This window comes from Emydura macquarii, unplaced genomic scaffold, assembly GCF_026122565.2.
Source record: "Emydura macquarii macquarii isolate MOO-44397 ecotype Brisbane River unplaced genomic scaffold, CSIRO-AGI_Emac_v2 contig_1253, whole genome shotgun sequence".
NCBI classification, from domain to species: Eukaryota; Metazoa; Chordata; order Testudines; family Chelidae; genus Emydura; species Emydura macquarii.
In genome coordinates this window covers 14,332,876-14,345,683 of record NW_027131390.1, presented here as the reverse complement: position 1 = coordinate 14,345,683, position 12,808 = coordinate 14,332,876, and positions in this window count along the sequence as shown.

Here is a 12,808-nt window from a genome sequence, read left to right as displayed (position 1 = left end):
CATAATGGTCCCTTCTGGCTTTAGAATCTGTGGAAGCATTGTGTGTGTGCTGTTGTCTTTTCTCCCATAACAGTAACTATAACTAGGAATTCGGAGACTTCGTCAGTGACCGTGAATGTAGATGATATGTAGAAAATATACATTGGTACTGCAGATTCCAAAAGAGTATCACTAAAGTCTAACACTTGATGTGGTATCCTACTTTGGAGCAGGTAATAACAGATGGATGGCCATCTTCAAAGTGATGTCTAGTCTGTGAGCCTGATCCAAAGGCTAATGAAATCAATGCAAAAACTCATTACCTGCAATGCACTCTGGATCAGACCTTCAGTGGGATACTATTTTCCCTGATATTTGGCTGCCCAACTAAGAGTTGATATATACCAAATGTTTACCTATCCAATCAAATCAGCATTTAATTTTTATTTTAATTATTTATTTTTGTAATATGATAGAGAGTTAGAAAGACACAAGGTGCCTTAGCTGACCTGTATTATACATTTGATATTATGTGTAGGGAACTCAAATGCCTTTAGCATTTAAATTTCAACATGTTTGAGAAGGAGAGGTCTAAAGTTTTCATTCTGCTGACTTGCATATAACATACCTCCTTCTAGTTACTGCATATGGCATCCACATAGCCTAGCACTGGAGTTAGGAACATTTTCACTAACGGTGTCCAGCAGAGGTAGCGCATGCATAGGACTGCACCCCCACTGTAAGCTGGTACGAAACCTTCCTGTTCTTCCTCGTCTAAAAGATCTCCAGGGAAGAGGAGTTTAAAGAGCCCCACCTGCTTTCCTCTTCTGCAGCAATGACTTCAGCAGTACTGTCCCTCTCAGCATCAGAGTGCTCAGATGGCCTTCAGCATTCCCCTTGTTGGCATTGGCAGCTTTGATCAAAGCATTCTTTGAACCAACAGTTTTGCCTATGGAGGACACTTCAAAGCAGAAACAGGCATCTGTAGCATTCTCACTGCAGGCACCTTTTACAATTAATTTTGCAGCTCCCAAAGTTTCTTTCATGTCTTCAGACCTCAGGGTCACCATAGAATCTGAGTCACCAATCCCAGAAGTTTCCCCAGTCTCAGTACTGGACAGATCCCCCTCCTCAGAAAGAAGCGAGGGCAACTCTAATGAAAATGTCTTTGAACCAACATGTTAATACAACTAAGGAGTTGAGTCCCACTCAGATTCTTCAGTCTTCTATCATGGTTTCTTTATTCAAAGACTATGACTTCTCTGCAGACTCTGACAGGAATCCTCTACTAATAAGGAAACTGCATGAATGAAAAGAAATAGTTTAGGAAGGCAATTAGAAAAGAGCCTCCTAATGGACCTGAGGATGCTAATTCTCACTGGTGATCCTTGGTTCCCTCTGAATTGGCCAGATGTCCATTTCCCATGTGGTCCACAATCTTGGTCGTATTGGCCCTCATGGCTTTAATATCTGCAATTTCAGGGAGAAGTTCTCTTACAGTATGTGGGTTCCAGTCAATGGAGGTGGATGAAAGAGGAAAATGTATGTCTAGGAACTCTATCTGCCCCTCTTATTGCATCCAAAATTTTGATAACAGATGCATCCAAGATGGACTGTGTACAACATGTAGATCAAATTCAGGCTCATGGCCTCTGGTCCCATCTGGAATCCATAATTTACGTAAGTGTACCATAATTAAGTACAGTGAGATTAGCTTGCAAAGCATCTTTATCAGTTATAAAAAATTCTTCAATAAAAGTTCTCACAGACAATTCCATGGCCATCTATTACATAAAAAGACAGGGAGGCATGAGATCAGTCCTTCTTTCCAAAGAAGCCATAAAACTTCAGGAATGATGCATTTAGAATCACATCAGTCTGACAGCTCTTCACCTCCTGAGTGAGAAAAATGGTGTAGCAGACTCACTAAGCAGGAAAATGTACTTGTCCCACAAATGGGAATTAAAAAATTCAGTACTAAAGCAAATTTTTCAAGAGTGAGTACTTCCCGAGTTAGCCTTATGTATATTGTTTCGAAAGAGGAAATGTCAGATGTTTTGCTCTCAAGCAGGAAAGAGTCCAGGATCTCAAGCAAATGCATTGATGTTTTTTTGGTCACACAATTTGATGTATGCTTTCCCTCCATTTCCACTGATTCAAAGAGTGTTATGGAAAATAAAGTAAGAAAAGGTTCAAGTTATTCTGGTGGCTTTCGCTTGTCCTCAACCCAGTTTTGGTTTTCACATCTAATGCTACTGTCAAATCATCAATTTATCAAGCTCCCAGTTCAGGAAGACATTTTATCACAGAGTTGTGGTCTGATTCTCCACTCAAACCCAGCCTGTCTGCATTTCTTGGACTGGATGACGTGGCTGTTCTTAATAGACAGAGTGTTCTTCAGAGATGCAGAGTATTTTTCTTCGGAGTAGAAAATTTCCCCCTAGGACACGTACACTGCCAAATGAAAACATTTTTTCTTTTAGGAGCAAAGCCGAAAGGTTACACTCCATGCCAGTGTTCTATTCCAATAATATTAGATTGCTTCTTATCTTTAAAGCTCTTGAGACTGTATTACTTCAATGAAAGTCAATCTGACAATGATATCTGCATTCCATCCTCCAGTAGAGGAAGGTACAATTTTTCACTTATCAATCAGTTAATAGATTTATGAAAGTGCTTGTCCATATTTCTTCTCCTATATGAAAGGTCCTTTCAACATGGGACTTATATGCAGAGCTTTCTTCACTTAGGCCATCCCTCTCCCCACTTTTGAACCTTTATCGAATTGTCCAGTTCATTTACCGTCAGTGAAGGTAGCATTCCTGATGGCAATTACATTATCTGATAGAATAAGCAAATTATAAACGCTCCATATGCAGTTTTCCACATGGCTAGAATAACTGAGACCACAACCATATTTTTTATTCCTAAAGTACTGTCAGAATTTCTTATCAATCAATTCATTCATTTATCAGTTTGTTCTCCAAAAACCTCATTCTTCATCTGCTGAATCTACATTACATACTTTTAGATGAGATAAGGTTGCTGTTATATTTCCTAAATAGAGCTAGATCTTTTAATAAAACATCATGATTGTTCATTGCTTTATGTTAATAAATCAAAAGGGATGGCTATTTCATCACAAAGATATTCTAAATGGGCATCATATTGTGTTAGAACTGCTTATGATATTAATAAGCGGAGTCCTCTGTCAAACATTCAAACTCATACCACCAGACTGCCAGCTGCATCAATAGCATGCTTAAGGATATGTCTACACTGTGGCCTCCATAGCAATCAATGCAGCGGGATCAATTGAGTGGTCATGTAGACCCACTCAATCAATCCCAGATGGTCTCTCCAGTCAATGCTGGTAATCCACCTCCCCAAAAGGAGTAAGGCTGTGTCAAAGAGAGGGTTTCTCCCATCAAAAATGCCGTGGTATGTAAATGTAAGTACGTTGATGGGAGATACACAAGCTACGTAATATACATGATGTAGCTTGCGTATCTCCCATCAACCACTAGCAGCAGTGTAGGCCAGGCCTAAGTCGGATTGCAATATTAGAAATATGTAAAGCAACTACCTGGTCTTCAGCTCATACAGTTATGAAACATTATTCATTAGTAGTTGCTTCAGGATCTGCCACCATTTTCAGATAACTTCCAGCTCCCACCTCTTTAAAGATCATTGCTTGTTAATCATTTCAAGTGAAATCTATATGTGCAGTAACTTGAAGGAGAAAGAACTGGATAGTAGCTGTGTTCTTCAAGAGGTTCTGCACAGGAGTCCCATGACCTACCTTCCACCTCCGCATGTCGGTGTCTTATAAATGAGGATTCTGGGCAGCAAAGAAACTGAGTGGCGTTTGAGGTCACCCTTCATGCCCATGCAGGTGGGATGAAGGCATGCAGGGTGCATGCACAGCCCCCGTTGGACACTGCTAGTGAAAATGTTCCAGATTCCTATGCTGGGGCACATGGACACTGTAAATGGGATTCACATGTGCAGAACTTCTCAAAGAATCATAGTTACTATGAGGTAAGGAAACATCTTTCTTTATAATTATGGCTATTCATATCTTGTTTTAGATATTCATTTTCATATAAGTGAGTTTCAAAATGTCAAATTTCTAGCAGAAAAAGACCACTTTCTATATTTCATTGACCTCTGAATCTTCATAAAGTTCTCTGAGTGAAACAGTTAGAATATTGCAAAAACAACTTTAAACACTAACAAATTTCATTTCTGCAGGCATAAGCTTTTGTGGGCTGCAACCCTCTTCGTCAGATGCAAGAAATAGACATCAGATAGGGGGTATATATATATACATTCAAGGGTAAAGAACAACAATGGGAAGGGTAGGTGTTAGTAAAGTCCATTCAGTTAGAGTAGATGAGGCCTATTCACAACCATTGATTAGAAGGTGAGAATGTGTGAACAGTGACAATTACTTCTTGTAATGACATAACCATTCCAAGTCCCTATTCAGACCCAGTTTGTGAGACATCAGTCCAATTCTGATTGAGGCATCTGTACGCAGAAAGCATTTATGTATTTACTGTGGTTTTGACATTAGATAACTCAAATTTTTGTTCGGATGAACAGACATACTCCTTATTTTATTATAGAATGAGTATTGTCACTCAACTGAAAATTATATAACCATCAGTTATAGATAATACATATCCTCTTCAGTGATAGAAAACCAATCATAATTAAGAAGTGTGTTATAAATATACATAAGGTCAGGATGGTAATCTTATTTTGTGTTCCTCAAGTGGGGTCCTGCCCTATTAAGAAATGACTTGACTGCCAAAACCTATCTGCATTACTCCAAAATAATAGGAGGTTTTTAAATATAAGTTACAGTGATCTTTTTGTTCTGTTTTTTCCCTACTTTCTATGAGGATTAACAGCATGAAGGAAATCGGGAAATTTATTTTCACAAGTTTTAGCCAGTTTATAGGGTTTAATAAAACAAGATTCCCATCATTGATACATTTAATAATAATTAATTGGCTATGTAATTATATGGTAACATTTTCAAAAGTGCCTAAGAGTTAGGGGACTAAGTCCCAATGATTTTTAATGAGACTTAGCTTCCTGTGTGCCTAAGTCATGTTTGAAAATGGAACTAAGCCATCTAAGGGCTTGTCTACACTTACATCTGAGATTCGGCAGCAGTCGACAGGAGTTACACAAGCTACGCAAAAAACTTGCATAACTCCTGTTGACTTCTCTGCTTCTCTTCTGCACACCATCTTCACTGCATTGCACCGACGGGAACCACGTTTCCATCGACGCAGCACTACACCACTTGAGAGGGTGGTCTTAATATGTCGATTTCTGGATCGACTGAGCGGGTCTTCACTGACCACTCAGTCGATCCAAAGAAGTCAGTCTGATGGCGGAGAATTTGCCGCCGTCAGTGTAGCCTTAACCTACCTCACTAGGCTTATAATGCTGGATGGAGCAACACCTAAATACCTTTAAAAATCTGGCCCTTTAGCACATTTGAAATTTTTATCTGTCATTTTCTTAAGTTTCCCTTTAAATGTAGAGGAGCTTTTCCTGTTGGTTAAAATAGTAGCTGTAAGGTAATCCTTTTGCGTTTCCAATGCAGAATGTAACAGTGAATTACTGTACTTCTTGTCATAGAAAGGCTATATTTGCTCTCTCTTTCTTTTTCTTCAATCTGAAATAAGTCAACTAGAGCCTGAAAAATATGTTTTGCTCCTTCACCATATGGTGGTGGGGACAGAAATAAATTTGGCTATGAGAAAGAAATTCTAAGAATTCAGGGAAGGTTAAGAGAATTCCTGCTTAAAATAAAAAAACCAACACACACACACACACCCCAAAAAAACCCCAAAACAAAAATGGTAGAATGTCCAGTTCTGGAAATATGGAAAAAATCCAGTTTAATTAAAACAAGGAGAAATTTAAAGTATATGATCAGAGATTTGAACGATAATTTTTATGCAAACATTTTTGGTGGTAAGAAAAAGAACTGGGAAAATGGCATTTGCAGCTTACAAACAATGACAATATCCCCATCTGCATTGCCACATAAACTGCCCTCACCTATTGTCCTTAATCTGAAAAGAAGTAGCAACACTGTAACGTTTTTCTCTGTATATAGGGAATACATAATAAATAATAAACACAATATCTTGCATTTCTGTAGTCTCTTAATTCAAGAATGTCAAAGCACTTTACAAACGTTAGACCCAGTTCCTCATGGCACTTAGTCATATGCTATCTTCGAGCACATGAGTATTTTTACAGGAGGCTCATGCTTAAGGACGTTGCTGAATAAGGACCTTAATGAATTAGGCCTCATGACATCCTTGTGAGATTGCTGTTTTGTTATCCTAACTTTGCAATTGGAGAAACTAAGGAGCAGAGAGGGTAAGTAACTTGCTCAAAACAATATACAGCAAATCAATGGCAGAGCCATTAAAATCAATGGAGCTTTGCCATTAATTCATTGGGGCTAGGATTTCACACCAGGAGTCCTGACTCTTGATTCCCGCTATGTCCATTGGGCCAGGAAGCTGTCTGGGAGACAAATTGCCCTTGTGACTTATGAGAAAGGTGTGATTTCATAGTTATTCATGTGGTGGTTGTCAAAGGAACTTGCATTTGCGTTGTCAAAATGAAGGCAATTGTCCCCGCTGTGTAATGGAATGGACAAAGGACAGTTGAAATCAGCCAGTTACAGGCAATATATTAGTGCAAGCTAAAAACTCCCCTTTTTAAACTTGATTCTTTCTTTCACATAAACCCATAACCCATGCAGATTCAAACTTCCATGCAATTCAAGTAAGTTCTACAAAGGAAGAATAAGCCTCTTAACAAGATTGAATTTGCTATTGTGCATGTTACAAGCTGAACAAACAGAGATTGGGCAAGTTTCTGTTCATTCATGTGCCTCCTTTAAAAAACAAATACCAGTTTAATATAAATGGAAATGAGGGCAACATTAGTGTGAACATAAATCTTGATCTATTGTAACCATATAATGAAAGCCATACTTTTTAGAGTCTGGATAAATGGATAAAGCCATACATTTTAGAGTTTGGATCATCACTATTTTAGCTAAGATTTTCTTTTCTTTGCTTGCTGGGATTTCAGTAAATGCCAGCATTTATGGAAAAGCACTTACTTGCTTCAAAATCATACAAAACCAGATTGCCCTATTGTATGATGCATAACTATTTCTGTATAGTTCAAGGGACATTTAGAAATATAATGCTGCAAGATATTTATAAGGAAAAAATCTTTCATGGTTCACTTCCTAAAGCTTTGTATTTTTATAACCTTTAAATAGTCAAGAGACCAAGGCTAATGATAGTCATCTAACCACTTGACCTTTACTGAATGGAGGAATGGCAGAACACTTACAGAAGTTTCAACAGTGACCTCAAATTTCATTGAGCTATTAATGTACGGTATATATGTTGAAATTCATTGTGAGCCTAGAAGTGTACTATTTCTATTAAATGAGTGTTGATTAGAAACAGAAGTGGGTTTCTATGGTTTGGAAAGCCATCACCTTGGAATTTGTGAATGTTAATTTAAAAACTGACTTGTATCCAAACAGCCACAGAAACATCACAACTTTTTTTTATGGGATTGGAGTGTAAATCAACCATTTTCATCTCCATAAGCAGTTCATTTTCACAGGCAGTGAGTGTGTATGAAAAGCTCGAGTGCCATGTCATCCTGACTGTCTTTTTAGAGACAAACAAATTGTGTCTTTCGGTCAACTTGGAAATATAAATTTAAAAAAAATCTAATTAAGGTAATAGAGGGATGTAGGTGGATCTTTGGAAGTAAAAAGTGCTTAAACTAAACATGTTGATGATGTCTGAAGCACACCAGAAGGACAACAGAATTTCTATCACATTCTGCCCTTTCATAAACCTAGATCCCACTCTTCCTATTTGGCTATAGGTGGGGTTAAACAGATTCATAATTAATCAAATTACTATTCCCAAGTATAGGGCCAGATCTGAGAAGTTTTTGTTAGTTTAAGATGACTCATTCTGGCATAAAATGTTCTTGAGAAATGTACTTACCTGATCAGAGGTTGAAGAGACCAACACAGAGGGATTGAGGAGAAAGATGCAGACATGCTTTCCGTTTATTTTTAGAAAATATAAGTGTCTCAGTTACCATTGTGATGAGCATGATTTAAGTGCCTAGGTGTAGGGTGACCACATAGCAATTGTGGAAACTTGGGATGGGGGTGAAGGGTAATAGGTGCCTATAGACTATCCCTATAAAATTGGGACATCTGGTCACCCTACTTGGGTGGTAGATTAAATAAACTTTTCTGGTGAAATTCTGGCTCCTCTGAAGTCAATAGGAGTTTTCCCATTGATTGAAAGGATCCAGGATCTCAACCTTTCTCTTTATAAAGGAACAAAACATTATCTGAAGCACAATCTTCTTGGTGCTGGAAGGCCAGAGTGTGTGTTGGTAATCTGCAGGATTGTTCCATGATAGATTACATGCAGAAGTATTTAGGAAAAATAGCATGCTTTGTATGACAGGGTATCTAATAGGAGGGTTATCTGTAGTGCTGTACTATAATGTTAGAAGCAGAACTGTGCTGTGTGCTTAAGGATGTAATATTCAACATCAGATAACTAGGTTCCTTCCAAACACTAAACTAGATATCCCAGCAACAAGAGACACATGGATGCCATTTATTTTTTATTTGGACATATAATTATACCCAAAAGAAATATTCCTCAAAAGACTTCAGTAATTTATGTAACTATGTAACTAAACATTTTCTTCTAAAGTTTAATTGAAGAGGGAAAAGTATTTAAAAAAATAGTATTTATCTGAGATTAGACAGGATTTCTCCCTCTCCCGCTCCGCACCCCCTCAAAAATATCAAAACAATTCAATGGCAAAACAGTGTTGACTCTGGAAGTCATTCTGCTCTTTGCAGGAAATATGTAACTTGGCAGGTTTATGATGATCATGTAAGTACAATTCAATAAAAATTCATAAAAACATCATGCTGTATAAGCAAACCATTTTTAAGCAGGAGTAGGCCACCAAACTTCAGTAATACACCTAAAGCAAAACAGAAATATCCAAAATACAACTCTGTTCTGTTCTACTTTACAGAAGCGTTCTGTCTATTATATTACACTCATCTAGATGCTTAATAACATTTATCTTTAGTGATGTTCTCAGCTATTTGCTTACTTAGTGTAAGATTTCTGGAATCAACTTTCAATCCTCTGGTATTAAAATTCTCTAATAATGTTGTATATATTTGTTAATAGCCCAAATGAATGCTTTAGTTCCTTTATTGCTCTTGTATGAATACCTTCTTCCCTAAATAACGTAGTGCAATTTAATTTCTTGAGATTCCCTTCAACCTTTCTTTCTATCAGTATCTCCTGTGCACTACCTGTAGTTTTGAACATTATACCTCGTTAACCTTATTGGTGAAACCCAATGCAAATGCATCATTTAGCTTGGCTGTTGTTTGCCCTAGAAGATGCCCTAGAAGACCCATTGACTTTCTCAGGGTTTCCTACACCTGATTGTCATTGAATTATTTAAAATATAACTGTCCCCTGCACTCCTGACAACTCATGTCTCCTCCTTGTGTCCTTAGACTTCTCCCTTTGTACATGCCTGCTGTAGCCCTTTCCAACACATATCACTGGTGAATGCAGCTTGGAACATGGGATGACTTTGTCTTAGTAAATATTCTGCTTTCCCAGGATGCATTTAGTCTTTATCCAGATCCTCGCTATACTTTCCAGGGGGCAATTTGAGCAACCCCCAAGGAAGACATCACTCTCAGTTCCAGAAATGGGTCAAACTTGATTTCTGGGTTTATCAAGAAACCCATGTCTTCTAGAATGAAAGTCAATAGCATTGCCAGTAACAACCAACACCTGTTCTTCTCTGTCCTCTTCTCATTTTAAAATGTTAAATAAAAGTGAATTGGAAGCCCAAAAGACAATATTACATATTGATCTTTCACAGTCATATGGCCTGCACCTCCAATCCTCCTGCGTGTAAACAAGGGCAGTACTTATGGGAATAATGACTACTTTTAAAAATAAATAACTAGTAGGATCAGATGCAAAACCCTTGTACTCCTATAATCCCTTCCCTACTATATGTTTGTGATAACCTTGATGTGTTATGTTTAAGTTTGGCTAAGATCCTCCATTTCAATTTCTGCATGCTGACTCTGTGCCAGTGCAGATCCTCAGTACCCTCAGCGGAACTGTGGCAGGGCGTCGGAGCCCACCTGCATGGACTGCATTGAAGAAGCAGGGCCGAATTTTTAAGGTATGTATGTGCCCCAAAATTTTCAGAAGCACCTAGGCACCTACCTCCCATTGATTTCAATGCTTTTGAAAATCCAACTTGGCACCTATCTGCATCCTGAGGCACCGAAATACTTTTAAAACCTGGTCTTTAGATTACAAACTCCTCAGGACAGGAACCTATCAATTGTATCTGCCAGACACACTCATCCTGATGAACAAACAATGATAACAGGAGAAAATAAATGCTGAATGTGCTGCTCAACTAGAATTCTTCAAAGTTGACTTCATTTTAACACACAAACAGAGTTGAAAAACAAGAGACTTCTGTTCATACTAAATAGACAAATCACTATAAGAACCAAAGAACATTAACATCTATTGTTTTTCTTTTCCTTCCCCCCACCACTTGAAAACCCTCATGCATAGTTAGAGGATGTTCTGTTGGAAACCTCTTCTCTCCTAGCAGTTATCATCAAAAATCATTTCCTAGCTTTTTATCCATTAGTACAAGCAGGGTGAATTTTCATTTACAGTTTGTATAATAAATGTGATTATTAATACTTACAATATTGTCTTATTGTACACTAAGGGAATTTTACATACTGATGCAACTAGTCAGAGAAAGCGGGTGTTCTGCTGGAAAAAGACAAATGGGGCTCTTCAAACTCATTTCACTGCCTTTACGTGCCCAGAGGAAAATCAATCATACATTTGTACCACAATTTTTTCATGTTTATGGCTCCTGCCACATCTATTGCCAATAATGGTCTTAATTGCAATGGGGAAATCTGATTTCCAGTATCCAGGAGTTAACTTTAAATTCTGCTTTGCTATACTTATTAAAAAGAACTAGAGGTTAGGTCTGAAGAAAGATTATTAAGGAGCTGATTAAGTCAATTAGGCTGTTTGGGGATTCCTTTCTGCTGTGTTGTTGTTAGCTGGAAACCCTAATAGGACAATTAGGATTAATTAAAATCAGACTGATTGATTAGGATATATACATCTGCATATGTGGCATGCCAGTGAGGCTGGATGTTGAAGTTTGGTGTGCTAAGATCATATCTTCTCTGAGAGAGAAGTGAGGGGGTGGGGAAATATTGAGCCTGATATCCAGTTCATACTGGTGCAAATTGGCAACAGCTGTGCTGAAGTTCTTGGAATTATGCTGATATGAAACCAAAGCAGGAAAGATCAGAATCTGCCTTACTCTTGCTTCAAATCTCACAAGAAGATTTATCCAGAGTTCTCTATGGCAATCTTCTAAAAACAGGTCTGGCTTTCTAAATGTCTTTACTCCATTACATGTGGGGGGCAAGCTGTGCTATTTCACTTTTGTTAGTGATACATTATTATTTTTCACAAGGGGTTAAATGAAGCTGGGTTTGGGTGAGTTCTCCTTGGTTAACTCAGAGGGAAAATAGCCGCACTGTTAGAAATCTCTTTCCTAGGCAACTATTGGGGTTGGCTGGACACAGTGTACTACTCAACCTAATATAAAACTGGTGAGTGAAGTTAAGCTCCTAAATCTAAATTGGTTTCTTAAATTGCAAAGAGTACTGAGCTTCCAGAAGATCCCATTTAAGTCAGAACTGCTCAAAAGTGGCTACTTAAACATGGATGAAAGACGTTGTGTCTCCCTCCCAGGAGTGGATCCGCATAGTAGTGGGTCCTTCCCAGTCTCTCTGCTCACCATGCCTGTATCTATACCTGTCCTTTGTTGTACAGGGACATCTCATGGAGCTGTGTTTTCTGCAGACCCTGCATGTTCCATTCCTTGCAATGGTTTTGTTGTTGGTATATATTAGCACACCTTATACACATTATCTGAACAAATAATTTACTCAAGGACACTTTTTTTTCAAAATGTAGCTGTAATGGTTAACTTCCTAGCTATCTATGTAGGACTGCTTGTCTCTGTAAGTGACTGAGTCTCTGTTCAAAAACAAAACAAACAAAAATCCCACTCTCTTCTTACAAAAGGAGAGAGAGTTTTAAAGGGCCAGGACTGTATCTGTATCATATCTATAAATGCAGAAACCAAATATAAAAGTGTAGAAACCACAGAGAACTTTTTTCCTCACCATTTTTGAAGAAATTTTGGTATTTCTTTGTGGAGGGCAATTGTTCATGAACAATGTGCTAATTGATGTTCAAAATTCTTCTGTGTTCAAAGTAGAGATTGTGTTCTTAGTTATTCTCTGTGCCTGGGCAAGATTCACACTGGTAACACTAACTCCTCTAAGTGCAGAAAAATAGTCATCTTTAGTAAAATGTCTTAGAGCTCAACTTTGAAATGAGCTCTCTGCATGTGGAATCCACTGATTTAAACCTACACTTAGTTCTGAATTGATGGGCTTGTATTTTCACAACTTCTAAGCTCGTTGGAGCTTGCAAATTGTAAGAAGGCATCTGAGGCAGAATATTGCTACACCACAGAATTTTAATCAATAAACACTTTTGTAGTCACACAGGTGGTTGCCTGTACTTCACCCACCTGTGAGATTGCA